Raw genomic sequence first — 27208 nt, 5'->3', positions numbered from 1 at the left:
CTCGGGAGGCTAAGGCAGGAGAATCGCTTGAACCTGGGAGGCGGAGGTTGCAGTGAGCCAAGATCACACCGCTGCACTCCAGCCTGGGCGACACAGCAACACTCCGTCTCAAAAAAAAAAAAAAAAAAAAGAAACAGCTTCTCAACGAGGGCTTATACCACATACTCTAACATACATACATACATACATTTATCTATTTGTTTATTTATTTATTTTTGTTTTATTTTATTTTTGAGACGGAATTTTGCTCGTTGCCCAGGCTGGAGTGCGATGGCACAATCTCGGCTCATTGCAACCTCCGCCTCCCGGGTTCAAGCGATTCTCCTGCCTCAGCCTCCTGAGTAGCTGGGATTACAGGTGCCCACGACCACACCTGGCTAATTTTTTAGTATTTTTAGTAGAGACGGGGTTTCACCATGTTGGCCAGGCTGGTCTCAATCTCCTAACATCAGGCGATCCGCCTGCCTCGGCCTCCCAAAGTGCTAGGATTACAGGCATGAGCCACCACTCCTGGCTCACATACTCTAATATTTATAATCTGGAACTGCTAAAAACTATGTTTACACCTTAAGGGCCAGACCAACCCACAAAAGCCAGAGCAGCACTCTACCGTCAGCACTTGACAGCGAAGAAACTAAAAAGAAGATGAGGAATAGCGGTCTTAGCTATGGCCTTGGAAAGAACTATTCTCTACAGAAAAGTGATGAAATATGGCTCCTAAACAGGAGAGAAAAGAAGTTTATCAACCAGAATCCACAGCTCTGAGGCACATATTATTCAGGAGAAAAACTGAGAACTTATAACAGTAACTGGTGGGACAGCTCTTCTAAACATTCAGGTGTTTTCCTTTTCATGTTGCATTTTTTTATCTGCTTTCCTCCACACATGGTTCAACACAGTTTTTCTTTTCTATTGAAAGAATAAATAATAACTGACCTTTGAAATCAGATTGCTAGCAGTTCAACATCAAAATCACAGTAAATTGAAATTCCATTAAAAGGTAATTTTAGGACCAGGTGCAGTGGCTCACACCTGTAATCCCAACACTTTGGGAGGCCAAGGTGGGCAGATCACTTGAGGTGAGGAGTTCAAGACCAGCCTGGCCAACATGGTGAAACCTCACCTCTATTACAAAAATACAAAAATTAGTCAGTGTGGTGGCATGCACCTGTAATCCCAGCTACTTGGGAGGCTGAGGCAGGAGAATCGCTTGAACCTGGGAGGCCAAGATGGCGCCACTGCACTCCAGCTTGGGCAACAGAGCCAGACTCTGTCTCAAAAAAAAAAAAAAAAAAAAAAAAAAAGGTAATTTCAGGCTAGGTGTGGTGGCTCACGCCTATAATCCCAGTACTTTGGGAGGCTGAGGTGGGCAGATTGTTTGCACCCAGCCTGGGCAACATGGCAAAACCTGATCTATACTAAAAATACAAAAAAATTAGCCTATAATCCCAGCACTTTCGGAGGCTGAGGCAGGTGGATCACTTGAGGTCAGGAGTTTGAGACCAGCCTGGCCAACATGGCAAAACCCCATCTCTAATAAAATACAAATAATAATAATAATAATAATAATAATAATAATTAGCTGGGTGTGGTGACACATGCCTGTAGTCCCAGCTACTTGGGAGGCTGAGGCAGGAGAATGGCTTGAACCCAGGAGGTGGAGGCTGCAATGAGCTGAGATTGTGCCACTGCACTACAGCCTAGGTGATAGAGTAAGACTCTGTCTCAAAAAACAAAAACAAAAACTAGTGGTTCTAGGAGGCCTCCTGCCTCTCAACACCAGGAAGGTGAGCACTCAACTAAGAGCCCCTCCCCTCAGGCTCTGGGCCCTCCTCTCTCACTGACCAATGACCAAGTCTCTGTCAGGGCTGCATATGCACACAGAAGAAATGGAGCTAAATAGTGTGCATGAAGATCTTTAAAAAGCATTAATCACAGGCAAGGAATCAAAAAATAAGTGAATTCAAACAATGATACATTTGATTTTCCTCTGACCATGTGTTCTCAACTCTAGGAGGATGCATATCCAGTTAACAAGATTGGAGGAGACTTGTAACGCAGTCCATCAAGGAAGGTGATTTTTGCACACCTTTCCAGATCTATGCTTTAAGAAAAAACCAAGAATTTTATGTTAGAAAATAGATGGAAGACATGTGGACTCTGCTCCTGAGATCACACGCTATCTACTGCAAACAAGTGATCTGACGGCAGGTGGGCTTCCTGATTATGCTGCACTACTGTCATTTTATTAAGTTTGTGTCTGTTATTCGAATCCTGGAAATCCTCTGAGAAAGGGTGCTATTTGTGACACTTATCTTGGTATTGAAAAAAATCGGCAGACAAGAAAATCAACTCTGAATTCAAGACTCCACAGGTGACAGTCGTACCCTACTTCTCAATGCTCTTAATTTGTGCTCTATTTTCAGAATAGTAAAAATGGAAAGTCGTGTTCTTGTGTGCCAGCAGTTGTCATTTAAATTTAGCAAGCTGAATAATAATTGAATTACCTTGACGAAAATGTATATTTCTGAAAGATAAGCATGTTTAATAGTAATCAAAAACTATAGAGTAAAGCTGACTTGTGAACTTACATGACCCAATTCTTCAACTAAAATTATACACCAGTGAGAAAATGACTTCAAATCTAAAAAGTGATTTACATACAGCATTTTGATAACAACTAAGCCAACATTTACCTGTGTTTAACTCTTCAGGATCAGTTACAGGATGCCCAGTTCCATTTAAAATGACATCCAAGTCTCTATACACACAGTTCAACACCTAATTTCTACTTAGGTAACTCAGGGGAAATGTTCTGTGAATGATCTACCCCTGTAATCTTTAATAGACAATCTCAGTAACAGCTATCCCAACTATGTTCTTCTCCTTCTTTTTTTTTTTTTTTTTTTTTTTTGAGACGGAGTCTCACTCTGTCGCTCAGGCTGGAGTGGAGTGGCACGATTTTGGCTCACTGCAACCTCTGCCTCCCAAGTTCAAGCGATTCTCCTGCCTCAGCCTCCCGCGTAGCTGGGATTACAGGCACACGCCGCCACACCTGGCTAAGTTTTATTTTATTTAAAAAATTTTTTTAGTAGAGATGGGGTTTCACCATGTTGGCTAGGCTGGTCGTGAACTCCTGACCTCAAGTGGTCTGCCCACCTCAGCCTCCCGAAGTGCTGGGATTACTGGCGTGAGCCACTGCACCCGGCCTCAAACATGTTTTTCTGAGAGGACACTTCAGGTTCTCTTAAGCTATCAGAAGGATTTTTTTCTCCTTTCAGTTGAGCATTATGCTTTCTACACATCATTGATCTAGGGACTGTATTAGTGAGCGCATACAGTATTTTTGTATTTCTTTGTGTCTCCGGACCCTTCCAACACCTTCTTCAAAGTTCTTTTGCCTCCATCTCTCAAAATCCTATACTCAAGCATGGTCAACTGCAATAAGCACATGCCTCTTCCAAGGTGCTCCCCTGCTACACCGCAGCCAGGCCAAGAGAAAAAGCACAGCCTTTGGAGTCTGACACTTCAAAATCAAATTTTACGTATCTTGGACACTACAATGGTAGGAGCTTGGGCAAATTATCTGGCATCTAAGTTTCTGCATCTGTAAAATGGGAGCTATATACTACTTATCTTGAAGAGAGGCTGTGTTGATTAGAAATAATGGATGGAAAGCACCTAACAATACAAAGCACATGAGCTGCTACTGCTTCTGGCAGCAGGGTCCACCTCCTCCTCCACATCAAGCACCTACTCTGCATCAGCAAAGAAGGTGATGAGTAACAGAGGGACGAGGCACACGGCGCCCGGAGAAGGCACTCAAGAACCACACACGACTTCATAAGATCAGACCCATACCTCATACCTTGCGTGAAAATAAACTCCAGATGGATAAAGTATTTAAACGGGAGGAAGAGAGGAAGGAAGGGAAAGGAGAGAAAGAAGAAAGCTGGGAAGGCAACCATTAAAGCATTTGAAAAACCTGTGGCTGATTTTTCTTTTCATAATGCAGAACGAACAAAGACTTTCTAACTATGATACAAACTCAGAAGCCATAAACAAATGACAGCTACATCTGACTACAGAAATGCTTTAAAACAAGTATTATGATAGAATCCACCAAGGTCATTGTTGCTAGGGGAAAAAAATCAGCATTTATATCTCAAAGAGCTAGGTTTCATAATACATAAAGAACTCCTACAAATCAACAAGGAAAAGACCAACAATACAAAAGAAAAATGGGTGAAGGAAATGAACAGACAGTTCACAGAAAAGGAAAGATAGCCTTCTAAGATATAGATCAACTGCATTCTCTATAAGGGAATAGAGTATTCAAAGTATACCAAGACAGGCTTGGCATGGTGATTCACACCTATAATCCCAACACTTTGGGAGGCTGAGACAGGCACATTACCTGAGGTCAGGAGTTCGAGACCAGCCTGGCCAACATGGTGAAACCCCGTCTCTATTAAAAATACAAAAATTAGCCGGGCATGGTGGCTCATGCCTGTAGTCCCAGCTACGAGAGGCTGAGGTACGAGAATCACTTGAACCCGGGAGGTGGAGGCTGCAGTAAGCTGAGTTCACACCACTGCACTCCAGCCTGGGCAACAGAGTAAGACTCGGTCTCAAAAAAAACAAAACAAAACAACACCAAAGTACACCAAGATACTGCTTTTCACTGACCAAACTGGCAAAGACAAAATTTGGTGGTAACACACAGTTACCTTGTGTCCAAGGTAACACAGAAAAAGGCATTCACATATACCATTGCTGATGAGAATATAAACGGGTGCAATCTCTGTACGGGACAATTTGGCAGCTACCTATCAAAATGAAAGTGTACAGTCTTTGACCCAGCTATCCTATTTTTAAGTATTTATCACAGGAAAAGAATTACACATGTGGGAAATTATATATGCAAAGGATATTCACTGCAAAATATGTTTGTAACGGCAAAAGATCAGAAACAGTCCATCAATTAGGGGACTGGTTAAATACGTTATTATACCTTATCCACACAAGAGAATACTATGCAATTATAACAAGCAGTTCTTTTTGTACTAAGGAAGATAAGTCTTCAAGATAAGGTGTTAAGTTTTAAAAGCAAGATGCAAAAAATGTGTACTTGATGATATCATGTACGTATGAAAAGGGGGGCTTTTACGCAATTTTTTATATGTGAACAGAGATTCCTTGAAACAAAAAACTGGCCGGGCACAGCGGCTCACGCCTGTAATCCCAGCACTTTGGGAGGTCAAGGCAGGCGGATCACGAGGTCAAGAGTTCAAGTCCAGCCTGACCAATAAGGTGAAACCCCGTCTCCACTAAAAATACAAAAATTAGCCAGGTGTGGTGGCACACGCCTGTAATCCCAGCTACTCAGCAGGCTGAGGCAGGAGAATTGCTTGAACGCAGGAGGCAGCGTTTGCGGTGAGTCGAGATTGCGCCATTGCACTCCAGCCTGGGCAACAGAGCAAAACTCCGTTTCAAAAAAAAAAACCTAGTATTACTACTGAATCAGAGAAGGAAATGCTATTGGCTGTAACACAACTATATACCTTTTTAAACTAGATGCATTCAATTTTTAAAAATATAATACAGGTTGGGTGTGGTGGCTCATGCCTATAATCCCAGCACTTTGGGAGGACAAGGCGGGTGGACTGCTCAAGTCCCAAAGTTTGAGACCAGCCTGGGTGACATGGTGAAACCCCAACTCTACAATAAAATATAAATATTAGCTGGAAGTGGTGGTGCACGCCTGTAGTCCCAGCTACTCGCAAGGCTGAGGCAGGCGGATTGCCTGAGCCTGGGAGGCAAAGGTAAGGGTGCAGTGAGCTGATATGCCACTGCACTCCAGCCTGGGCAAAAGAGCACAACTCCGTCTCAAAAAAAAAAAAAAAAAGAGAGAGAGAGAGAATACAGCAAGACGTTACCAATGGGGGAAACTGCATAAAAGGATAAAAGAGATTATTTCTTACAACTGCATTTGAATATATAATTATCTCGAATTTAAATAAAAACTTTAAGTAAAAAGAAGATAATCCACTGTATTTGAAAAAGATATGGATCTGGAAGTCAAACGAGTGGTCAAGACTGGAATGCTGTCCTGAGTTCAGAAGAAAGGCCACCTTAGGCTTTGCCACAGGGACCCTAGGATTCCTCCTTGAGAACTCCCCATTTCCTCACACAAGCCCCATTCCTCCTTGGCCCTCTGGCTCACGTACTTCCCTGCCTGGACTGCATTCCTCCTTTCTTCTGGTCCTAGTAAGGCCTTCAAATAGCCACAAAACTTCCCTTTCATCTATGCATCCCCTTTAAGCCCCTTTTATTCCTGACACCTCAGCATTCTGTAGAGCGGTACGCAGAGGCGACTTAAGATTCCCCAAACATGTAGATGTGGGTTGCCTAGAGTGGCCATCAATTAAACCCTCCTCAGCAATAGACCGCAAATGGGTAAGTAAGAGGTTCCAGGGACTCCCTATTTTTACTTTTAGGAAGGGACTACGAGACGGCGTGAAGACAAAATACTGCCCAACAGAGATGGGTCAGAGAGGTCTCCAGACAGCAAGACTTAGTTGGTCTCCACTTTTCCCAGGGCTTAAAGTGAGTTAGATGTAAGTCATCCTACCTTCTGGTACATTTTAAAGTAAAAAATGAGATGGGTGGGCCAGGACAACATCACTTCAGGACAGGAAGCATTAAGATCCTTCCATTCAAGCCCCCCACATATGGACTCCTTGCTCACCAAGTGACCATCTCATTCTCCTACACAGAACACCTGGGTAAGGACAGGTATTTGGGCAGAATGTCCAGTGGGAGCCTTGGAGCAAGCAGCAGCAGGAAAGTAGACAGGAGTCAAAAAAAAAAGAAGGGGGGGGGCAATAAGAAGGTGGGCCAGGTGTGGTGGCTCACACCTGTAATCCCCGCACTTTGAGAGGCCAAGGCAGGAGGATCACTTGGAGCCCAGGAGTTCAAGACCAGCTTGGCCAACATACCAGAACCCCCGTCTCTACAAAAAATTAAACTAGCTGGGCATGGTGGCACACACCTGTGGTCCCAGCTACTCAGGAAGCTGAGGTGGGAGGACCACTTGAGCCAGGGAGGTTGAGGCTGCAGTGAGCAGTGATTGTGCCACCGCACTCCAGCCGGGGGAACCAAGCAAGATCTTGTCTCAAAAAGATAAAAAATAAACAGAAAACAGAGGTAGCCAAAAATCTTCAGCTAGATTAATTATCTGAGAGAGAAAATTAACAACTAAACGTATCTGCATTTATCTAGTTCCTGAGCACTCAACTGGTGTAGCAACATTGTTCCTGAAATAGCTAGACACTCAGGCTAGACAGTCGAGATCTATCTTAGGAACCCAGGTACGTACTACAAACCATTCATACACCTCAAAGAAGGAAACAGTTGCCCTGACAAAAAAGAAACTACCCGCCATGCTGTGTCACAAGGAATGGTGAAAGAACTGGAATCTTCCACACATGGCCTGGACTCAGTGCCCAGACCCAAGAAGGAATGCTACAGGTATCGATAGAGTTGGGAGGGAGGGGCAGGGAACATCCCAGACACCAGGGGGGATGCCATCATCAGTAGGAAACCTAAAGCTTCCCAGAAATAAATAGCCAAGCCTTCTGGCTAAAGGCATGTGAGGCGGGGCTTTGGGTGAAAATGTCCAGTTGTTAGCTCTCCCCCACATGCCAGCTTCAGCTTCACATTTTTCCCTTACTTCATGGGACGTGTTCTGGGCCCTTACCAAATTAGACCAACGAGTCCAGTCTTGAAAAGCTAACAACTGCTCTCCAAACACACCAATTTCCTTTTTCCTAAAACAAAGGCTTTAAAAGGGAAGGGAAAGTGAAGAAAGCAAGCGCCTGCCAATTCTCCTGGCCAACTTGGGGTTTCTATAGTTAAGCTTTCCACTGTTCTACGTGCATCTTTTGCTTTTTTAAAAAACAAAGGTGAAAGGAGATGGGAAATGAAACACTGAGCATCAAAACTAAACTGTAACAGTGCTAACCAAAAGGTTACAAAAATTTCTAAGAAGATACAGTGATTTAAGCAAACACTTGAACAATAGAGTGTACACATACTTATAAAACTATTCAGTGCCTCCAGCAGGGTAGATTCAAACAGTGCCCCTCCCCCCCTCCTCCCCACCAATCTCCCATCTAAGTCACTCTAAAGCTGACAAGAGTGACAAAGGCACCCCAATGGGGTGGGATGTGGAGGGGGCTCAAACCTCCACCCCTCCCTCAAAGGGAATGGAAAATGCACCTGAGTATACCTGCTGCCTTGACTTAAACTCTAGCTCCTGGTCACACTGGGAATTACATTCTGGCTCTGGCTCCATGACCACTGTGGGCTGTCCATGGCTATCAAGGGTTTGGGGATCCTTCAACAAGGATTCCCTGCTACACACTCCATAAGCCCAGAGTAAGCAGTATAGATTCAGAGCTCGGGAAGCCACAGCATCCAAGCTAGGACACACTGAAATGCTGCCTAGAGAAGCTCCACCCCCATCTACTACCGCAGCGATTCTCAAGGAGTTTGTAAGCTCTATCATAATTTGTTGCTAATAAAATCTCTAAGTTTACAAATGATCTGTATGAAACAAAGGGTCTCCCTCTGCAAGAAAACCCATTTTTCCCCCATGCATTCATTTAGTGTCCTCCATAGGCCACGCTTTGTTCTGGGTACTCAGGACAGAGGAGAAAAAGACCAAAATCATGCTTACATTCCAGTAAAGGGAACAGGCATTAAACCAGCAGACTGATGAATATGAGGATTCCAGTAGTAATCAATACTAGAAAGAAAATAAACCAGACAGGGTAATAGGACAGAATGTAGAGAGGACGGGGAATGGGTCCTTCGGATAAGGTGAGGGAAGGGGGGACATTTGAGAACTCAATGCTGAGAACAGGCCATGGGGAAGAGCGATCCAGGTAGAGGAAAGACAGACCCAAGACATGGGGAACAGCCTCATTTGAGTGTGAAGCGCAGGAAGGAGGTCTGGGTGGCCACCACGGACACCAATTTCCTCAGCCAAAGGCAGCAGGGCAGATGGAACAGATGTGGCGTGAGGGGCACGGTGAATGCCTGAACCATACAGACCGGGAGGGAGGGCCCCTGCTATCCTTTCCAGAACTCATCCTTTCCTTGGGCTGCAATCAAAGAACTTCCACCCTCCTGCTGGCCTCCTGTCTTCATTCCCAAGCCTAGACCTTTGCTTAGGTCATTCCCACCTCCATAAATGACTTTCTTGCTCCTTCATATACCTTCCTACTCCAAGCTCTCCTTTTCCACAGTGTAGTCCTGAAAGCATGGAGCACTTACTCGTTCTTTAAAGCAAGTATTTACTGCCCATCTACTAAGTGCTATTGGTCCTGGGTATAGATACAGAGGTGAACCAGACATAGCCTGTCTTCAAGGGGCTCAGCCCGGTCTCCCAGGGAGAGGAACTGGTAGGTAAACAAATCCTATACAATGGGTGACTGTAACAAAGTCCATTTGACTTTTCATTAGGTAACAGCCTTTGACAGCAACTTAATAGTTTTGTGCTTGTGTGTATGATGTCATCTGCCTAGCTCAGCCTGAAAACTCAAGAGGCAAGTGAACCTGCTTCTCAGAATGCCCAGGAAGTTCTAATTTATGCCTGCTTCTCCTCAAAAGTGTCCCACTGTTGCCAATGACTCCATCCTTCCCATCAGGATCAAGCCAACATTCTTGGCTGGCTCTTAAAAGCTCGACATTCACGTGGCCTCAACTTTTATCCCCATCTCCTCTCCTATGTCTCCCTGAAGAGACTTGTACTCGCTGTTACCAGAATCCAACTGTAATCTGTCACCTTCTGCCTTTCTTTGGTCACCTTGTGCCGCCCATGCTTGGTCCAAGAAAGGCACTTAAATAAACGCTTGTTAAACAAAGAAATAAAAAGAATGTCTGTCAGTCTTTACCAGCAGCTAACTTGAGTCTTTTGCCTCAGCCAGGTGCAGTGGCTCCTATCTGTAGTCCCAGCACTTTGGGAAGCCAAGGCGAGTGGATCATTTGAGCCCAGCAGTTCGAGACTAGCCTGGGAAACATGGCGAAACCATGTCTCTATTAAAAAAATACAAATATTAGCCAGGCATTGGGGAGCATGCCTTTACTCCCAGCTACTCAAGAGGCTGAGGTAGGAAGATTGCCTGAGCCCAGGAGGTCGAGGCTGCAGAGAGCCATGATCATGCCACTGCACTCCAGCCTGAGTGACAGAGTAACACCCTGTCTCAAAAAAAAAAAAAAGAAAAGAAAAAAGAAAAAAAAAATCATCTCTTGCCCACAAAAGCTCTCCAGGTAGCACTTCCTTTTCCTGTTCAGAATGCCTAGTTCTTGCTATCACTTGGTAATCAATGAGTTATTATATTAAAAAATTTTAAAAATCATTCCTAATATTATCAAATTGGGTCATCATCTCTAAGAATATTACAAGCACTTTGATATTAGTAGCCATAGTCTGTAAAGGACAGTATAAAGAAATGTCAGCCATTGTAACAATCACAGTAGAATTCACTGAGACAAATACGTTTTGTCCTCTTTAAAGCAGTTACCTTGGAGGGTTCTGTGCTTATTTCAGTAATTTTTTTTTTTTTTTTTTTTTGAGATGGAGTCTTACTCTGTCGCCCAGGTTGGGGTGCAGTAGCGTGACCTCGGCTCACTGCAACCTCTGCTCCAGGTTCAAGTGATTCTCCTGCCTCAGCCTCCTGAGTAGCTGGGACCACAGGCACACGAAACCAGGCCCGGCTAATTTTTGTATTTTTAGTAGAGACAGGGTTTTGCCATGTTGGTCAGGCTGGTCTTGAACTCCTGACCTCAGGTGATCCACCCACCTCGGCCTCCCAAAGTGCTGGGATTACAGGCGTGAGCCACCGCACCAGGCCTCAGTAATATTTTCTTGGTTCAAACTGTTTTGAAACTATTTTCAGACAGACTAAACCAGTGCTGAGGCATCTTTTTCAGCATCTGCATAGTCTACTTTTTAAAAGCAACATGGATTTGGATGTGTAAATTCTAGAAGACTAGTTTAAAAAGAAATTAATGTACACAGTCACATTGTTTGTCCCTTCCCAACACTGCCTTACATGTAGTAGTAGGTTTATGGTCCTCACTGTGACCAAAATAATGAGCAGGGTGCCAGGAGCCCAAGCTCTGCCTCTGACACCCCACGAGACCTGGGCAGGCCACTCACTTGCTTGGGGTCATACTTATGGGAAAAGAAACTGGGCTACACAATGTCAGGTTCCTTTCAGCACTACATTTTATGGTGCTTTTAGAGAATTAGTAAAAATCCAACTTCAACAAAACAATAATTTGGGAACTGCTACGTAGGACATGTGTTAAGAAGTAGTCTCTACTTTTTTATTCACTACAAAAAAGGTTGATGCTAATGATGCAGTAATGAAGACAAGGAACAATGAGGGAAATGCTTCCAAGGTTAGGAGGAATTTTCAGAGTATGGAAATGGGCTCCTGGAAGGATATACGGTACACCTAGCCAGAGCAGACGACTTACAGGAAAGGAAGACAAAGGTACAGCTGCATCGGTCAGACAGAAGGGGCTGTACTGGAATACAGGAATTTTTAGGAGGGCAAATACCTGTGCGCTGTGGGTTCATGGTATCAAAACCTCCAATTTGGGACTGATGGCAACTCAAGGAAACGAAGTAGGATAATTCATGTTTGTCTTTTAAGGAGGGGTGGTAATACAGAAACCACTATGAGAATTAGGTTTCAACTGAGTATGTACGTTTTCAATATTATCTTTCCTGATGAATACTAGAGAAGGCAGCAACCTAACATACATTATTTCCAGTTTAATAAGTAGATTTTTTCTCCTGGTTTGGCTCCTTGTCAGTATTTTTACTGAAGTAGTTAAATGCACAGCAAGAGAGACTTTCTAAAAAATTAGAAAGAACCACTTAATATAGAGGTGTTGCGTTTTTGTTTCTGTTTTTTTATTTTTGAGACAGAGTTTCACTCTGTCACCCAGGGTGAAGTGCAGTGACGCCATCTAGACTCACTACAACCTCTGCGTCCTGGGTTCATGGGATTCACGCTTATGGTAAAAACTGATTCACCAAATGGTCTCTTCCTACTTTTAGTTCAACAAATATTTATCGAGCATATATAATGTGCCAAGCTCTGGGGCACAGCAGCAAGAAAAAAAACACTGACTTAGTTTCTGCACTCATGAAACTAAATAGTGCAGGTGGGGAAAGAGGCCTGCTATAGAGAGTAGCACATACAAATGCTCATGGAGACTGTGGGTGCCATAAGGGAAATGAGGGGCTGGGAGTGCATGCAGTCGGGGAACAGACCTTGCCAGGGAGGCCAAAAGGGTGTTCCCCAGGAAGTTACAATTAAACTGAGGCCCAAGAAAGAAAAAGCTGACTAGGTAAGAAGCAGAAGGGGCATCTAACTAGGGGGAACGGCATGGGCCAAGGCTATGCAGCAGAAAGCAATCTGGCTGTTGAGGAGCTAAAATAAGACCTGTGTGGCTGCATCACAAAGATGAAGGGAAGCGAAGTGTGAGATGAGACCAGGCTTGTAAATGAGCCAGACCACTCACGTCCCTGCAAGAATTTTCTTCTTTTACCTGAGAGCATAGGAATCCACTGATGGATCTGAAGGGGAGGAATATCAGATTTACATTTCAAAAGGTCACTGGCTACAGAGAACAGAGCATGTATGAAGGAGAAGCTGAGATGCAGCCCATGCTGAGCTGGTGGCTCTGTTCACGAGGTATTAGTCGAGGTCCACATAGGAGACAGAAATCACACTCATGATCTTAACATACAGATTGTAATACAAAGAATATAAAAAATTGTTAACTAGACATAAAGTTATTAACTAGTCACTGAAAAGGGGAGAGAGAGAACACTAAGGTACTATAGAGGTGGGAGCTGCCCCAGGGCTGGGGGAACAAAGGGAAGAGGCTTCCATGGAGCTTTGGGCCAGTGTCAACACCCCTGAGGATGCAGCGAAGATGGACCTCCAAGTATTGGGAAAACTGCAAAATGGATTCAGGTGCATCTACAGGAAGGAACTGCTGCTGCTGTGGGGCAAAAAAGCATTGCTCAAGTGCCCTCATGGGAACAGGAAGCAGCAAGTTCCTTCTTCCTTCTCCGGCCATGCAGTCACCCTCTCCTGCCCCGTTGGCACTGCCTAAGGAAGAGCCAGGTGGCAATGAGAAATGTGGCTGGCAGGATCCCAGCTTTAAAAGCACACACAGAGAACGGGGGCTTGGGGCTGAGAAACACACACTTAACTGATAAATCACACATGAAAAATGTAGCTAGCCAAACTGTCACCAGCTACTGTGCTTTTCCAACATGGCTGAATGACTCACTAATCATATGTATCGGATCTAGGACACCAGTGATTCTAAGATACATCAATATTTCACGTGCCACTAAGAAAAAGTGACACCAATTAAAGTGACTCAATGCTAAGTCTCCATAAATTGTTAAGATACATCCTTATTTGAAAGATGTTAAAAGGTTAAAAAAAAAAGAAAGCTAAATATTCTTTAGTAAGGTGTCAAACTTGATCAAAACAAATCATTGCACAGAAAATTATTACAGAAGAAACATCTGGGTAAGTAAAAAATATTGAAAACTAGGAGCACCAAGGGAGACCTGCTTTATTCAATTTTTTTGTTTGCTTTTAACTTTTTGAGATAATTGTAGATACACATGCAGTTGTAAGAAATACAACACAAGGCTGGGTGCGGTGGTTCATGCCTGTAATCTCAGCACTTTGGGAGGCCAAGGTGGGAGGATCGCTTGAGGCCAAGAGTTTGAGACCAATCTGGGCAATATAGCAAGACTCTATCTCCACAAAAATAAAAAATAATTAGTTGGGCATGGTGGTGTGTGCCTGTAGTTCTAGCTACTTAAGAGGTTGAGACCAGAAAATCATCTGAGCCCAGAAGTTCAAGTGAGTTATGATCATGCCACTGCATTCCAGCCTGGGCAACAGAGCAAAACTCTGTCAAAAAACTCTGTCCAAAATAAAAAAAAAAACCAACAGAAAGAAAGAAGGCAAGGAATACCACACAGAGATTCTGTATGCCCATTACCCAGTTTCCCCTAATGGTAATATCTTACATAACTATAATATCCCAACGAAGAAACTGACATTGATAAAATCTACCAACCTTATTCAGATTTCACCAGTTTTACAGGCTCTCGTTTATGTGTGTATTTAGTTCTATACAACTTATAACCAACACTCCAGTCAAGAGAGAGAACGGTTCCATCACAAGGATCCCTCATGTTACCCTTTTTTTTTAAATGTTTTATTTTTTGAGATGGAGTCTCCCTCTAGTCCCCAGGCCAGACTGCAGTGGCGCAATCTCTGCTCACTGCAACCTCTGCCCCCTGGGTTCAAGTGATTCTACTGCCTCAGCCTCCCGAGTAGCTGGGGCTACAGGTGCGCACCACCACGCCCGGCTAGTTTTTATATTTTTTAGTAGAGATGGGGTTTCACCATGTTGGCCAGGCTGGTTTCAAACTCCTGACCTCGTGATCCGCCTGCCTTGGCCTCCCAAAGTGCTGGGATTACAAGCGTGAGCCACCGTGCCCAGCCTGCTACCCCTTTATTTATAGCCACAGGCATCTTTCTCCTCGGTACCTGTCTACATCATTTTTTTAAGGAAGAGAGCTTACATATTATTCTCTCATTATTTGTCATATGAACCCGAGTTCTTTTTCCATATTTGAAGAGTTATCAGTTGACTTTGGATTAGCTATTCCTATACAGTAGTGCACTGCAAAATGAGTAAAGACTTCCCCCAAAAGCAGAAATCTTGGCATCTTTCCAAAGCCCATCATTTACTAGCTGTGCGATCACTGCACTCTATGCAGCCTCCCAGGCGCTCATCATTTCCTCCTGAACCACTGCACCACGGGATGCTAACTGCTATTATTATCACTGTGATTGTTATCAGCCTGATTATGTCTCCCTTGATCCAGTTCTGCCACCCTCTGATACATTTTCTACAGAGCAGCCAGAGTGATCTTTCTTGAAATGGAATCCAAACTTGTCATTTGCTTGCTTAAAATCCCTCAGTGGCTTCCCGTGGCTGGATGGGCCAAGTCTCATCTCCTCGGTCTGCCACACCAGGGCCTGACCCCACTTGTTCTCCAGCCCCTTCAGGTCCAAGTTAGAACCCACTTGTCATCTCTTTTCCCGGGGTCACTGCTCGTATCAATACTTCTCAGACTGAGGGTGCCGCCTCCTCTGGGAAAGCCTCCCTGATGGCCTCTCACTGCAGGCTTTGTGTCCCTTCACCATGTGCTCTTTGACTTTCCATTATGGTAAAATATATGTAACATAAAACTTACCATTTTAACTGTGTTTAACTGTACAGTTCAGTGGCATTAGTACTTTATTCAGTTTTCCCACAAGTTTATTACTCCAGGTGCGGCAGGAGTTTAAGTCTTAATACAGAAAAGTTTTCCATAAAAGAGAGGAAGGAGAATATCAGAAGTTATACACGAGAAGACATAAAATCTCATTTAACAGGAAGGTTAAGCTATCACTAACAGTTGAGACCTGGCCTGTTTAATATGGTAGCCACTAGCCACATGTGGCAACTGAAATTCAATTTAAAAATTAGGGCCAGGCGCGGCGGTGGCTCATGCCTGTAATCCCAGCACTTTGGGAGGCTGAGGCAGGCGGATCACTTGAGGTCAGGAGTTTGAGACCAGCCTGGCCAACATGGTGAAACTCCGTCTCTACTAAAAATACAAAAATTAGCTGGGTGTGGTGGCACGTGCCTATTAATCCCAGGTACTTGGAAGGCTGAGGCACGAGAATCACTTGAACCCAGGAGATCACACCACTGCACTCCAGCATGGGCAACAGAGTGAGACTGTGTCTCAAAAAATAAAAAATAAAAATAAAAATAATTAAAAACAAACAAACAAAAAAGAAATACCCAGCTGTGAAGGGCAAGAGGCAGGAGCAAAGCTGCCCAGCCACAGAGGACACTATGCATGCTGGAAGTATGTAGAAACTCAGTACACAAGAGATCACAACCTTAAACTGTGTCCATACCCAAAGGCCACAAAAATTCCAAACTAATCTGTTCCCAAAGGTATGCATTTTAAAAATAATAAATCCTGGCAATAAGGATACTCACTAAGGAGAGTGCTAACAGCACTATGTATAGAGGCTAAGAATGAAATGGTTAAGAGGCTAGGCTTTCCAGTGAGGGCCACGTTGCATCCTGAACAGGCGTCAGCTAAAGGGATGCAGTGGGCAGGGCACGTCTGACAGGGTCCAAGGTCACAGAGGTGGTAGGTGGTAGAGCCAAGTCTGTTCCCTAGGGCCTGTGATCTTGACCACTCCCCAATGTTGAGGAAACTGCAGAAGCAAAAGCATTAAGTTGTGAAGCAGTGGGTAGCTGAAGCCTTAAGTACAACTAAGTAAATGAGAGGAGATAAATCTATAACTCCAAGATAAGCAAGGTCAAATATAAAGGGCTTTCAGGCTAAATTTGAACTTCATCTTGGTGAGGAACCATGGAAGGCACCTACTAAGCAAAGTAATTAGACAACCACATTTGTAATTGCAAAAGCGAACATTTGAAATAAGAAAGACTATCCAGCAGGAGAAGAGACAGACGAAAGGAAAGAGGAGTTAGGAAGCAGCACACAGTAATACGAAGAGTTCAGGCTTTGCAGTCAGTCTGCCAGCATTAGCCACAATGTAGCCTGGGGCACAGGGTTCCCCCTCCCAGAGCCTCAATTTCCTGACATATAAAATGGAGATATCTCCCTAACAGTTTTGTTGAAGAACTGGCCCATCCAAGGACTGCTGCCGGAGTTCTCCTGGAGACACCCTTCTGCTGTCCCGTTCTGGGACGGCTGGCTCTAAGGACAAGGAAGCAAAGCACATGCAAGCATGTCCGCAAAATATAGAGAAGGGAGGAGTCCGAGGCTTCCTAGTAACTTAGGCCTCTAAGATCCTCTTTGGGTTTAAAAGTGTGAGCTGGGTTTAGGTTGCTTACAACCCAGAGAGCCACAGTAAGTTTGTGGCAAGGACGACAAATGATATACGTAAAGCACCACATATCAGCTACTCAATACAGGTGGTGTTCCTGAACTACTAGAATAGTTCAGGCATGGGAAAAGCACTCAAACTAACACATGAACGATGAGAATAAAAGAAAAAAAAGAACAGGCCGGGCATGGTGGCTCATGCCTGTAATCTCAATACTCTGGGAGGCCAAGGTGGAGAATTGCTTGAGTCCAGGAGTTAGAGACCAGCCTGGCCAACACGGCAAGAACTCCTTTCTACAAAAAATAAAAAAAATAGCTGGCGTGGCGGCGCACACCTGTAGTCCCAGCTACGTAGGAGGCTGAGGCTGCACTGAGCCAGGAGCATGCCACTACACTCCAGCCTGGATGACAAAGCAAGATCCTGTCTCAAAAAAGAAGAAGATGATGAAGAAGAAATCTCACTAAGATATTCAGGAAGCAGTATTAAAAGGGCTGGTAACTGACTAAATGTGGGAGGGAAGTGAAAAAGAAGAGTGTAAGACAGTGGTTTTCAGCAAGGATGATTCTGCCCTTCAGGAGACATCTGACAATATATAGAGACATTTGTTTGTCATGACTGAGGTGGCAGGGTGCTAATAGCATCTAGTGGGTAGAAGGCTTAGGAGGCTGCTAAACACCTTACAAGGCACTGGATGGCCCCCACAACAAAGAATTACCCAGCCCCAAATGTCATTTCCAAGGTTTTGAAACTCTGGTCAAGCATATTTCCAGGTTCCTGGACTAAGGTGACAGGTAAAGAATATTTTCCTTACAATTTAATTAAGTTCTAGGAAAGACGGTTATCAATGAATGTTTGCTACCAACAATATGTTAATAGTTTCTGAAGCCAGTCTTTATTTAAGCCCTAACACCGTCTCCACTGCAGTCAAAGGGGCAAACTTAAATAGTGTAAATGAGTTTAGATTCTACACCAGTGTTAACAACTGAAAGCTGTGCGTATAAAATGGTAAAGAAAATAATTTTTACCAAAGTGTTAACAGTTTTCAATGAATAGAGAAGCAGAAACTGATATACAAACTCCCTTACCAATTTTAAGAAAAAGACTGTCCAAGCCATGTTATTTTCAAAGCTGTTTTTTAAAGATCAAATTTTGCATGTTGAACAAATAACATTACCAGGCTTGCTCAGTGAGGGGGCCAATGCCTGGTGTTAGGATGAGCATCATCTGTGCCTATATTCCCACAGAATCTGAGAGACAACAGCTTTTTCATACTCACTGTCTGTCTCATCTCACTTGACTACTTGATCTGTGTAGTGAACTTGTACCACAGATATTTCTATCTCTGTTTTATAGTTAAACCCTTTCAGGTGGGGGAAGGAAGCGAGGTCTCTAGCAGCCTGGGAGTTGGGGGGAAGGCACAAGGCGGGCATCCCACAAGCAAGGGTACAAGGTCTCCAACAGTGGTGATGCAGGCCTGCAGTTTGCAGGTCACCAAGTATGCATGTGTTCACATCTGCATTCTCTCTTTTTTTTTTTTTTTGAGACAGAGTCTCACTCTGTCACCCAGGCTAGAGTGCAGCGATGCAATCTCAGCTCACTGCAACCTCCGCCTCCTGGGTTCAAGCAATTCTCTGCCTCAGCCTCCAGAGTAGCTGGGATTACAGGCAACTGTCACCATGTCCGGTTCATTTTTGTATTTTTAGTAGAGACTGGGTTTTACCATCTTGGCCAGGCTGGTGTTGAACTGCTGACCTCGTGATCCACCCACCTCAGCCTCCCAAAGTGCTGGGATTACAGGCGTGAGCCACTGCGCCTGGCCTGCATTCTCTTTATCCCGGAGAGGTGGAAGTCTTTCTTCCCACTTTGCAAATGAGGAAACCGAGGCTCAGAGTACTCAAGTGAAAATCTCTTGAGATACACAACTAGTGACTGCAGCAGGGGCTCCTCTCACTGGGGGTATGCTTCTTATGCATGCCATGGCAGGTTAGCGTTAAGAATGCCACCATTCTGGGAAGCCAGGGGCAGAACTACCACCATGTCCTGAACCGAGGTTCAGAGCCTTTAAGTAAATTACAGAGTTTTTACTCATAGTAAGTGCAGAGATGAGGCGTGAATCTAGGTTTGTTTGTCTGATTTCCAAGCCCATGTTCTTATGGTGAGATAAAGGTTTGGGCCTTTTCAACTGCTAACCAACCAGATGACTGCATGTTCAGACAGGCTAGGAAGAAATAAAAGCTGGTTTTATTATTTTGTTCTTACTATCCATTAACTAAATGGATATTGGTAGAAAGGGGCAGGTATAAGCTATCTTTAGAAGTTTCTGTTCTAGAGAATAAATTGGACTCTCTTAGCCAATTATTCACATTTTGAAGTCTTATCATTAGGAGATTAGGAACAGTAAAATTAAATGGCTGACAGGCATGAAAGCTGAAAGAGAACCTAATGTGGGAAACATTTTCCATCTGGCTCAATTACTTAGTTGCCAAAAAATAATAATGATAATAAAATGAACAGGGGATAGGCATATTGTTGCTCTGATAAAAATGTTGACGGTGCTTTCACATGCCACTAAAACCTCCTTCAGGCTGCTCTTGAGATACACTGTCACGTCTACAGCGGCAGACGCCTCTCAATGCCAATGTCATGGGACAAACAAGGATCACTAGGTCTTTCCTTTCCATGTTTCAGGCATCTCTCATTGGCAAAGAATTCAAAACGCATTTAAAAATAAGTACTCAGTGCCTGAATTACTTTTTGGATGGAGATGACATTTGCGTTATTTTTCCACTCTTAAAAAATAATAAAACTCCTGGAGAAAAATTTTTATTACATATTTAATACATATGAAATAACTTTTATATACCCCCCACTCAGCTTAAGGAATAGAACCTTTCCGGTACTCAGAAGCCCCCTGTATAATCCCACCTTTTCCTACTCCACAAGCGTTAACTTCCCCCTTAACTTAGCACTCCCTTGATTGACCACACCATGCTTGGTAACCTAAACAACATTTCAGTTGTATTTCTGAGTTTCTTAAGTGGAATTTTATCACTTTATTCTTCTGCAACTTGTTTTTCTCACACAATGCTATGTCCCTAAAATTCATGTAAATGTAAAGAGTACCACGCTGTATTTATACATTTGCCTACTGATGGGCATTAAGGTTTCCAATTTTTGCCAGGACAAGCCACATTGCTGCACACATCTTAGGGCATGCCTCCTGTACATGCATACAACTCTTCTGTGGGGTAGGTTACCAGCCCACAACTGAAACTGCTGGCTCATAGAGTGTCCATGTTTTCCAACTTTACTAGACATTGCTACACTCTTTTCCAAAGTGGTTACAACAATTTACACTCCCACCATTAAAGTAAAAGCTCCTGCTATTCCATAACCACACCAAAACTTGTTTTTTTCTTTTTTTTTTTTTGAGATGGAGTCCCACTCTATTGCCCAGGCTGGAGAGAAGGGGCGCATCTCACCTCACTGCAAGCTCCGCCTCCCGGGTTCCCGCCATTCTCCTGCCTCAGCCTCCCGAGTAGCTGGGACCACAGGCGCCCGCCACCACGCCCGGCTAATTTTTTGTATTTTTCTAGTAGAGATGGGGTTTCACCGTGTTAGCCAGGATGGTCTCTATCTCCTGACCTCGTGATCTGCCCACCTCAGCCTCCCAAAGTGCTGGGATTACAGGTGTGAGCTACTGCTCCTGGCCGGTATTTTCTTAATTCTTTTAATTTTTGCCAATTTTATGAGTATAAAATGGGACCTCATTGTGGTTTAACTAGCATTTCCTTGATTACTAATTAAGTTGTATTTCCCCCTCCACATTTATTGGCCATTTGGATTTTCCCTACTGTGAAATTTCTATGTTTCTTTTGAGCATTTTTTTCTTCTACTAGGTCTTTTTCTTATTGATTAGTAGGAGTTCTGCATTGTATTCTGGATATAAATCCTCTGTTGATCACATGTACTGAAAATATCTTCTCCTAGCTTGTCTCTCACTTTGGCCATAATGTCATTTGGTGACTTTAAGTTCTTATCATGATATAATGAACATGTATCAACTTTTTCATTCTTGTTATGTTTATTATACATATATATATATATATATATATTTTTTTTTTTTTTTTGAGGCAGGGTCTCACTCCATCGCCCAGGCTGGGGTGCAGTGGTGTGACCACAGTAGAGGTGCCCACGAACTTCTGAGCTCAGGCAGTCCTCCTGCCTCAGCCTCCCAAAGTGCTGGAACTACAGGCGTGAGCCACAGCGCCCAGCCACATTATCCTGTTTAATCATCCCTGCTCCAAGGTCATAAATATTCTTCTATATTTGTTCCTAGAAATAATAATTTTTTTCATATTTATCTGAATCCATTTGGTATTTATTTTTGTATGTGGTGTATGACTTGATCCTTACAAGGCAAAGACATTCATGTGAAGACAGAGGCAGAAACTGAAGTGATGCAGCTCTAAGGCATGAACGTGAAGGACTGCCAGCAACCAGAGGCTAGGAAGAGATGGGGAGCAATTCTTCCTAGAGCCTTCGGAGGTTGAGTAATTTTGGACTTTTAGCCTCCAGAACTGTGAGAGAATAAACGTCCGATGTTTTAAGCCATTCAGTTTGTGGTATTTTGTTACGGCGGCCCTAAGAGACTAACGCAATCCATATGAAGTATCCCAGAGCACTTGTCGAAAAGTCCATTATTTCCCCAACTAAACTGCAGTGTCAACTGTCACCTCTCCCTACTGTCAGGCCAGTTCCGCCACAGAGCAAGATTCCATGTACGCGTGGCGGTCTTGTCTAGGCTTCCCACTTACGTGCTGACCCACCTCAGCCCCTGCATCTACACCACACTGCTCTTCATTACTACAGCTTTACGGCAAGGGATCTAGCAGGTTAAATCCTCCCACTTGTTGTTCCTGTTATTTCTCTTTTCCATATAAATTTTAAAATCATCTTATCAAGTTTCAGAAAAAAAGCATGGAGTTTTTATGGGAATTACTTTGAATTTATATACCAATTCAAGAAGAATTGACATTTTTTAAAATAATTGAGCCTTCTTAACCATGAATATGACAAAGCTCTGTCTATTTAGATGTTAGTTTAATGTCTTCTGATATAATTTTACATTTTCTCCCATGAAGGTCTTGTCAGGTCTGGTCCCACATTTCTAGTATTTTCTCTTGGTACTATAATGGTATACTTTTAAAAATTATATTCTTAAGCAGGGAATCGTTTAAATAAAAAAGACAAAACTTTGCTGATCTTTAGAAACAGTACCCAATCATATACTTACACCAATAAGTTCTTTAATGAGCATCTCATACAGAAATCAGATATTTTAATAACTATATTAATATCTAATATGTCCATGCTCAAAAAAACAAAAAATAAAAAATTAAAAAAATATATTTCTGGGCTCATTATGTGTTGGACATTGCCCTAAATGTGTAAACCTCACTTTCCTGAGGTAAATTCTATGAAGCTCACTGTACAGTTGAGAAAACTGAGGCTTAAAGAGGTAAAGGCCCAGGAGGCAGCTCTGGAAACGGAAGCCAGCATGTGGCTCTACTGCATTATTTCTTAAGTACTATTGCGTGGATCATCCCTTCGTCATGACAGATGAGAAGAATAAAATCCACCTTAACCTCAGAACCCAAAAAGACTTTCCCAATAATCAAAATCCCTTCTGGCTGCCTAAATTCATTTGGTGAGTTCTGCCAATCAAAGTAGCATTGAAACTTACTGCACTTGTGGATTCAAAACTACTTTTCTGATTAATTTAGAATAAAATGCTCTCCAGATGATAAACACTCAACACTTTCAATTACATTTTTAAAGTAATTAGATAATACAGTAAACCAAGAATGTCATAAAACTAGTATTACTGTTAGGCAGTGGTAGTTTCCAGATATTTTTTCAATTACTTTCTTAAAAATGCTCAATGCTTAACTGTCAATTTTCAGATTAATGACTCATTTTCAAGATTCAGTAATGGACTTCACCTAGATCCCAAAGCTTCTAGGTTGATGATGATTAGTGTTTCTATGGACAAACCAACAGTGAACCATTCTAGTGATTTTCAGTAATTACATTAATATATATCTAAATTCTTTCTTAATCTATAAGCCACAGAATCAGCATATCTAGAATACCAGTAATCTTCTGACCTTAGCCAATACCAAGTAATCCCTTTTCAGTACTGGTGCACAAAACTTTGGTCTCACCTTATATTAATGGATAATCTGTGAACACCATCTACTTAATTACATTTGTTTGCTTACTACAATGCTACAAATATTTATTAAACTTCTACTAAGTGCTTGAGGTAATCAGTGAATGCAACAGACAAAAGATCCTAACAATTTTCACTATGAGGTGGGAACTCAGCACACTCCAGTATGGCCCAGTAGTGGTCAGGAACAGTTGATCAATTTATTAGATCACATCTGTGGAACACACCTGAGATTATCATTGTGAAAATTAACATATGTTAGGCAAACTGCTCTTAGCTACATAGTTGTATACTGTCTTCAAAATGGAAAAACTAAACCATGATGTTCAGTAAGATAAAAATGTACCTGTACTTTCACAATAATAACTGATGAAAGTGTTTAATGTCATTAATTTCACTGGATAAGTGAAATTGAAGGTTAGAAACCAACTATATTTTTCCTATGCCCATTTTAGTGAACTGTTGGTATCACTATAAAAACCAAGTAATTGGCAACTTATTAAAAATAGAAAAAGCAGCAGTGCAGCAGAGACAGAACAATGGCAGGTGGCCTAAGTACAGCAGAGCTTCTTAGTAGCCACAGGCAGCTCTGTCACTACCAGAGTCAATTATTCTCACAGAAGAGCATCAAGGAGGCCAGGCAGCCCCCCTGGGTCAGTTACACATGTATCATTTAGAGATAACATCCTGCTTACAAATAGTGGTGCAAACATTGAAACCCAAGTTCCACAACTGCTTTTGCAACACATAAAATTTACGCTCGCTAGTCACTTGTTAGCATTTTTGGAATGCAGTGGGACAGAGGAAGCAGAAGGTCAGGTCCGTAGCCAGGAAAATGTACACTGTCTGGACTCTGTTAGTCCCTGGGGACTAGAGTGGCAGGGGATGAATCTGTAATGACTGGCCCTGGCTACTGACCACAGCATCCCAACAAAGGCAAAAAAAATTGAACCTACATGCCTGGTTTATCCCAATGGTCCGTGAATAAATGCCAGAGGCTTACATTTCACAGGACTGACCAAAATTCACAAGTATGTAAAAAGTTCCTGCCCTATACCTCCTTTTCCTATAATTAAACAACAAAGAACCCACAGAGTCTGAACACAGTACAGATGGCTTATGAAATACAAACGACAAAATATTCATATCCTCTAAAAATTAAAGAGATGTGGTGGCATATAAAGACACAGAGTTAAGTATTTTGCTCAAAACTCTGCATTATAAAATGTTTCTCCTTTCTCTTTGCTGTCTTTTTCTTTTTGATTCGCTTTCATTTATTAAGAAGCGAATAGGGATGAAAAGTAGAGGGCTGAGGAAGGTGATGCTATTTGGGTGGGGAGATGGAGAGAAGGAAAACTGAAGGAGGAAAGAAAAAGCAAAATAGACACATCATAAAGGGCAATAAAAGAACAACTAGAGGCCCACGCCGATGCTGGACACCCTCCTCCCTCTCTGACTAACAGCCCGAACCCTTTTAGCATTCTACATCACCGAACCCTTAGAAAGATGGGGCTAGAATATTCAGTGGTTCCTGAAGGTACTTCTCAGCAGCACCTGCCATGTGGCAGGAAATGAAAACAAAACAAAACAAAATTGGCAGAAGCAGAAGGCCTCACCACATGATTCTGTTCTGATGACTGAACCTCAGGCTGTATAAGGAAAGAAAACACTGGGTCTCAAAATTTCATTTTAAATACAGAGCTTATTATAACTAAAGAATTACCATAAGTGGTATCTATCAAAGTAATCAAAGAGTTTTTTAGGCTGTTTTCCCAATTCTATTTTACCTTCTTCAGTTTTCCTTCTCTCCATCTCCCCACTCAAATAGCACCCAAATGTACAAAATTTGTACATTTTTGCATTTTTATGACATACCTGGAAGAGATTAAAGCAGACGCAAGGAGTACTCTCATGAAGGTGACTTTTGTTACGGAAGGGCAAATGGCGGGACATGAAATGATGGAAAGAGCAAAGTGGGTCATAGAACCAAAAACAACCCTGGTGGGAATCCATTAAGGGGGTGGGCCAGACCCTGGACAGGGGTAAGCCTGGCATGCTGTGACATATTAGGTCTTTGCAGAGTGTCCTGACACCTGGCTGGGAAGCACCCATAGCTTAGAACCAAAAATATGTTTTGAGCTACCAGTTAAGTTTGCTCACCAACATGGGATCACCAATAACTACTTCTCTCTACTATACTCAACAAGACAGGCTGATGATCAGTGGCCAGCATTTTTTGAAACCTGCTACTGAGCTAATGCAACCTGCAAGGCTGAAGCCCATTCAACACAGAACTTGGCCTTATCATAGTCTAAGACAATAGGCCTGACGTTCTCCTCACTAAATTCAGTGTGTTCGATCAAACATTAGTGAAAACCTGGGCAAGAAGGAAAGGGCTAGCAAGAAAAGACAAAATGTGTGGAAATAAGACGGATGGAAGCAATGCTGACAAGCTGTAACTTTGGAGATACCTAGTAGTGCAGACTCTGAGGTAAACGGTCAAGAGCAGAGCTCCTTCCACCTGCAGTTATCCCCTCCACGCAGTCTACTCCTGGCCCTCTTCCAGCAGGCACTTGACACATGGACTCCTCTGATACACCTTCAAGGACTAGGGATCCCTGTGGCCAGGGACACGGAGGAAATATTTTGGTCTTCGTGAAGCTATGAAGGTGTTGATCCAACACTGTGGGCTATGTATTTCAAAACTGAGAAACAAGTCATTCGTTATCTTAAGACAACACATAAATCGGATTTATCTTAAAGAAAAGGGTTGTCTCTTTCTGAAAGATGGACTCCTTTTTGCTTCACAGTTTTCAAGCACATCTCCTGTCCTACATGCATTTATATATAGTTACAGCAGCAATGGTTTATTTACATTCCTCCACTGACTGCAGAAAACCACAATCTATTTGCAATTATAATACCCTAAAAATAAGTTATTTGATTCTTTCAAATGTGAAAAGTAACAAGTGGCAACATTCTTGTTAAAAACTCATATAGAAAGTTGGTCATTTGCAAAACAGGTCTGCCAAAGGCAAAAAACAAAAAACAAAAAACAAAAGAACAAAAAAACAACAACAACACATACACATTTAGAGGTTTTAAAAGCCAATTCTGGTTTTTCAAGCAGGGTATACAGAAACAAAACATCAAATTAAATGACTTTAACTCAACTAGAAGTAGGAATTAATATTATTCCTTTCTCTGACATTCAAAGCTCATCAGGCGAAGTTCTCAAAACAGTATTTTCTTGGCTTACACTACTTGAGACAAAAGTATTTCCTAGTGATTAACATTACGTGACCCTTTCAAACCTGAGCAAAGCTTGCCTAACTATTCTAAAATGGTATTACAAATTGAGTGTTCCTTATTGAAATGTCTGGGAACAGAAGTGTTTCAAACTTTTTCGGATTCTGAAATAGTTGCATGAAATTTACTGGTTGAGCATCCTGAATCTGAAAATCTGAAATCCGAAATACTCCAATGAGCACTTTCAGTATTGTGCTGGTGCTCAAAAAGTTTCAGATTTTGGAGCATTTTGGGTTCTAGAGCATTTTGGATTTTCAGATTCGGGATTCTCAACCTGTATTTGAAAATGGAGGCTGGGTGTGGTGGCTCACAACTCTAATCCCAGCTACTCAAGAGGCCGAGGTGGGAGGATCGCTTGAGTCCCACCAGCCTGGGCAACACAGAGAGACCCTGTCTCTTCAAAAAATAAAAAATTAGCCAGGTGTAGTAGAGTACGCCTGTAGTCCCAGCTTCTCAGGAGGCTGAAGTGGGAAGATCACTTGAGTCCAGGAGGTCGAGGCTGCAGTGAGCCATGATCATGCCACTGCACTACAGCCTGGGTGACAGAGTGAGACTCTGTCTCAAAAAAAAAAAAACAAAAAAGAAAAAGAAAATGCACCAATCACCACATAAA

General features: G+C 42.7%; 1 protein-coding gene across 12 annotated transcripts in view; it reads right to left on the bottom strand.

Moving 5' to 3' along the window:
- The window catches only part of TNRC6B (trinucleotide repeat containing adaptor 6B), a 289988-nt gene that overhangs the window by 107001 nt on the left and 155779 nt on the right, over positions 1-27208 (bottom strand). The gene's annotated exons all lie outside the window — the stretch shown is intronic.

The sequence above is a fragment of the Pan paniscus genome, chromosome 23, assembly GCF_029289425.2.
Source record: "Pan paniscus chromosome 23, NHGRI_mPanPan1-v2.0_pri, whole genome shotgun sequence".
In the NCBI taxonomy this organism is placed as follows: Eukaryota; Metazoa; Chordata; class Mammalia; order Primates; family Hominidae; genus Pan; species Pan paniscus.
This window is presented reverse-complemented; position numbering and strand designations above follow the sequence as displayed.